The 5,471-nt window shown below is 41.8% G+C and overlaps 1 pseudogene; it reads left to right on the top strand.

Moving 5' to 3' along the window:
- Positions 1 to 3,150: 3,150 nt before the first annotated feature.
- LOC132567674 (GTP:AMP phosphotransferase AK3, mitochondrial-like) lies at positions 3,151 to 4,299 on the top strand (annotated as a pseudogene).
- The last annotated feature ends 1,172 nt before the right edge of the window (positions 4,300 to 5,471 follow it).

Genomic DNA, 5,471 nt, shown 5'->3' with positions numbered 1-5,471 from the left:
TATGCTAGTTTTCTGTTTGCATTGAACTTTTAATGAGAAGTAGCACTCATATCTAGAGCCCACTGCTTATAATCTGAAGTCGTGTAAGTCCATTGTACCACCTCATTTACCACTTCATTTTCCTGCATGTATGAACCAGGATGGAAAGTGACTGAGAACATGGTGGGGCAGAGAAAAGGAAGATAAAGGAACCCAGAGCTTGACAGCTGAAGAAAACAATAGGTGTTAATGATTATTCCAATCTTCAGAATTCCATAGGAAATACCAGAACAGAAATTTTGTTTTTTAAAAAACAAACATTAGGTATCATTTTACCCTCTCCTCAAATTCTCTCATTTGAAACATATCTTAAGTAGCACTAGCTCCCTGTGCTCATGGCTGCACTAATATCATACTGCTCTGATCTGCAGCATATTTTGACATAATATTTCAATGGGGCTCTTCCAAAATGTTGAAAGCATTTCACCTATGCCATTTCAAATAATCTTTACAAGGTAGGCTGCTATTCTTAACTCCATATTATGGGTTAGAGCGTGTGTGTCTGTATGAGTGTGTGTATAGACTAGGTTCCTGGGAGTGGGAGCAAAGTTTACTAGTTTGTACCACTCAAGACCCCTGCTTTTCTTCCCATAGACCCATCAGATTTTTGAGAGGCATATCTACTTCTTCCTCTATCATCAACCTGAGCAGAGATTTTAACTGTGCTCAAAGTAATTCCTTTAATCACTAAGGCAGGGCCTGCACCTTTGCTTGCAGAAGATTTCAACTTCAGTCCCTAGTGCGTCCAGTTAAAAGGATCTGGTACTAGGTGATATGAAAGACCTCTGTTGGCCGCTGCCAGTCATAGTAGACAATACTCCCCTTGACAGACCAATGGTTTGACTCAGTATAAGGCAGCATCATGTGTTCATGAGAGTGTTCACTGTGCTCCCGTAGCTGGATTACTCTTGGCAAATGAACCATTGTGAACATACAACATAAAAGGGGGCAGAAGTGGTGCAGTCACCTAGTTTTGGAGCCAAAGGAAGCTGGCATTGTATAGATTCATCTTCTAATTTATACATGCCAAAATATGTCAAATCAGTGTATAATTTTAAAATCTGGTTGCCTCCTTTGGTTAGACTGACACCTCTGAGAAGGCGTCCTGGAGGCTTTGCTGAGCCCACAGCGCCATCTAACGTTGAGTAGCAGCGTTTAGTTCTGCTTGTGCCTTGTCTAATGGGAGGGGGGGAAGGTTTACTGTAAGTGCTTAATTGTGTCTAAAAGTAGCAGTGCGGTATGTGTATCTGTGTGTAGTAGTAGCAGCAGCACGAAGATCGATATGAGGATTAGAGAGAGAACAGGGATTGGTGTTTGTGATGAACGCACACTCGATTTTTAATGATGGTAATTACCACCTGCCCATGAGTTTCAAATACTCTGTGCAGGGAAGTAGTAGGTGGATATGAAGAAAGGCACTTCTGATAATGAGATAGCCAGAGCAACTGGAAACATGGAAAATGAGGACAGCACAACTGGAAAAACAATGGGCACCATAAAACAACAGCCCACCAAAACCAAACCCATATCCCTTCATCAGCTGATAACTTGTATAGGAATCCTAAACAGACTTATACTTATCTGAACCCATTAGTTTAAATAGAATTATAGGGGTGTTTCGCTGCTTAGGGTGGCACTGTAGTTCAGCTTTCTTAGAAATATATATTGATTTGAAAAGGGGATGTCAAAATTAAAGCATATTGGCCGCAGCCATAAATATCAGAGGCTTATCTTCTCCTTGGTTCAGCATTTTGTTCAGCTCCCACCTCCCTCTGTGCTGAAACAGTCTTCCCTCCCAGCTGTTCAGACTGGGTAAGGTCAGCCAGCCAGGAGCTGCATCACTGCTCTCCAGATGTGCAGCTTTCCAGCTACTAGACTATTTTGTAATGGAGCCTTGTTCTGCTTACCTCCCTTCCCCCATCCCTTTCACATTGTAGCCTCTAGGAAAGACCAGATTTTCTTTACTTAATTTATTCCCCAACCTATTCTATAGACTTGAAGGCTATTATAATATTTCAAAGATAAGGAAAAAATGAGAAATGTTTATACATAAAAATATGCCTTTAAAAATCGCTGTGCTGTTACAGGGGTTCCGCTCTGACCCTTGTTACAGTGAAGAGGGTGACGTTGCTCATATCCAAGTGATTCAGTGGGTTCCAGGAACAGTTTTATGAAGCACAATACTGGAACCAATTTGTTTCAAAAATTTAGCTTTTTATTGGGGATATACATTTTAAGTCTTTCTTTTATTTGCTCCAGAAAGAACTACTTGCAAACACATTTCTTTGAACCATACAAGAGGAAAACCCACAGGATGGGTGGGAGTGGGGTAGGGAAGAATTAGATCTTAGATCTGTTTTGTCCCTACTTAACTGTGTACTTTCAAAAAAGCATCCAAGTTATGCTTCACGTGTTACTGTGTAATGTGTGGTTTGTCTGAAAGGAACCCTTGACCTTGGACTCTGATTTCACTCCCAGGATCTGCCTATCAGCCTGACAGTGGTCAAAAATGGAACTGGTGGATGGATAGACAGTTTATGAACATATTCGCACAGCAAAAACAAAGCAGGAATGTTCTGCCTGAAGTCAGCTAAAACTGAAATCATCACACTTTAGTAAGTTATGAAAGCATCACACAGCCATACTATCATGATAACTGCAAAATCATGTAATAACACTGGTCTTTGCATGCACTCTGATTTTATTTGCAGAAATATATTTGCTGAAAGACCATTTATCACTTTTTGCTTGGTTTCTCATTGGCTGATAATTAATCTTTTTGTTAATTTGCTGGTTTATTTATGTATTTATACCCAACTCCCCCCCCCAAAAAAAAACCCCGAGGAGCTGAAGTGGTATACAATATTCTCCCATTTTCCATATTGTGTTCGAAATAATCCTGTGTGGTAGGCTGAACTGAAAGAGAGTGATTGGTCCAAGATCATTAAGTGAGCTTCCATGGCAGAGTACAGATTTGAACCTGAAACTCCCAATATTATAGTCTAGCACTTCCTGCACTGCTGCTGCAGGTTGTTTGTGTTATCTATCCTCCATGGCAGAGGGGAGGTTGAGTTTACCCAGAGCTACTGCTGAGCCCCCGCCCCCCCGCAGCTTGGAATCCTCCGCAATGTCTCTTGGGCACTGTCAGCCTCACAAAACAGTTCCAGCATGGTGGTGTGGCCGCTGCTGCTGCAGGGTCTCATCATGGGCCCCCAGGTCTGGGAAAGGCAACATCTCCTCCTGCATTGTTAAATGCTTTGCCCTGAAGCTTCTCTCTGGTGGCGTTTTGCTCAGGAACAACATGAATAAGAGAACAGAAATGGATATCATTGCTAAGGCCTACATTAATCAGGGCATCTTATTCCCAATGATATTATGACCCAGCTGATGTTAAGTGAACTGCAAACTGTAGAGCAGCACCACTTGCTGCTGGACGTTTCTTAAGAACTGATCCACAGGCTAAAGTTCTGAAAAAAAAAAGATGTTCGATTGATACTGTGATTGACTTAGATGTGCCCTTGAGACAATCCAGCAATACCTGACAGCATGATGGAGCCATCCTGCAAGTGGCAGGGTCTACAACCTGGAGTTCAATCTTCCTGAAGTCCCTGACATTGATGACGTTACTGGAGAGCCTCTCGTTCAATGTGATGAAGACAAACCAACATATATGAACATATGAAACTGCCTTATACTAAATCAGACCCTTGGTCCATCAAAGTCAGTACTGTCTACTCAGACTGGCAGCGGTCTCAAGCAGAGGTTTTTCATGCCTACTTGCCTGGACCCTTTTTAGTTGGAGATGCCGAGGATTGAACCTGGGACCTTCTGCTTACCAAGCACATGCTCTACCACTGAGCCACCATCACTCCCTTAGAAACTATTATGAAGAGACTGAAACCAGACTGTCTTGGAATATTACCAAAGGAAAGGAGTGTTAGAATCTTCCTCTTGAAAAATCTGGCTCCATGTTCATCATTTTCCTCAAACCAAGCTGCCTGATGTGAGGCAGAAGGAAACTGCTGCACCTGACGAAAGCAGACCTGTCCCAGTACTATTACATGGAAGTATCAAGAGACAGCTGCACTTCTGAAAAGAACAAATCTCACAAGTATTAAATCATGGAGATTAGATGGGTTGTATTATAAAGTAATGTGCCACACTGATCAATAGCCAAGTTAAATCTGTAAAAATTACATGTTTCAACTCTGCAATCATCTTGTATTTTTATATTAATTTTAAAATGGTATTTTCATATTAGATGTCCTTGATTTTGTAAAACTAATTTAATAAACTATTGTTTTAGTCTAGCACAGATGAATACTGCCAACTGTTGCATTTGAGGTAATATGAAATAATCTGAGATGCTGAGTGTGAGGTGGTGGTGGTGAAATCCTTGTGCATGCTACTTCACCAGGTGTAAAATATTATGTGTGACCAGATACACACATATGACCCACTAGATACATGTGTTCTAACTAGGAGTGGCAATATCATGCAACAAACTGAGGCACACAAAACTGTTAAAACTCTGGGGCAAATGGGAAGCTTCCTGCTCATGTAATCTGGAAAACAAACTGTTCAACTCACAGTTCTTTTAACCCAAACCTGAGTACCATATCATTGGCCAGGGGAGTTTGGGAACAAGTTAGAGTACATGCCTCCAGTGCATCTTCTTTGGGTCTGTTTTAACCTCTAATTCCAGAATAAGATGACTGGGAAATCAGGACTTGGAGATGCCTATCTCATGTTCCACTCTTACATTATAAGATGAAAAGGGCTTGAGGAAGCCAATTTCCCCTCCCCATTTTTTTTTTTTTGCTCAGTTGATGCTCCAGTTTTACATCCCCACTCCCTTTAAAATATGCAATGATTTCTATGCATATGTGGAGAGTCTCTCAGGTATACAGAGCCCCCTGTCATGGCTTATGGATAAGCATGGGATCATCGCATGAATGATCAGAAAGAATGGTGATGAGGGTACCCTTTGTAATAATGACATAGAGAACATTAATGCCCTTTAATGGCTTTGGCTAAGTCCCTTCAATAGGCCATGATACTCTGATGACCAAGTGCCCTTCAAACTGAGCTTCCCATCTAAGACAGACAGGTGCCTGTGTAAGAAGAAGCCACAGTGGGTGAGACTGGAAAAGCAGGGGCATGTAGAGAGAAGATGATAGCATTTGCTGGAGTTATAGAAGCCTCGGGAGTCAGTCAGTCAGTCTCTCTCTCTCTCTCTCTCTCTGGATCTGATGTGGGTCTGTGGCCCTGCAGGGGTATCTCTGTGCTTCCACCTGTGCTCTACTTGTATATTTTTAAATAAAGCAAATTCTTCACTATTTCCCTATGTCTCCAGTGCTCTTTCCTTCAAGGGAACCAAACCAAGTAAGTGCTGTCTCCTGGAACTTCCCACTGGTAGAGAAATGGGGTGA

The sequence above is a fragment of the Heteronotia binoei genome, chromosome 2, assembly GCF_032191835.1.
Source record: "Heteronotia binoei isolate CCM8104 ecotype False Entrance Well chromosome 2, APGP_CSIRO_Hbin_v1, whole genome shotgun sequence".
Classification (NCBI taxonomy): Eukaryota; Metazoa; Chordata; class Lepidosauria; order Squamata; family Gekkonidae; genus Heteronotia; species Heteronotia binoei.
The sequence above is the reverse complement of the archived record's forward strand: the minus strand, read 5'-3'. Positions and strand labels throughout refer to the sequence as shown.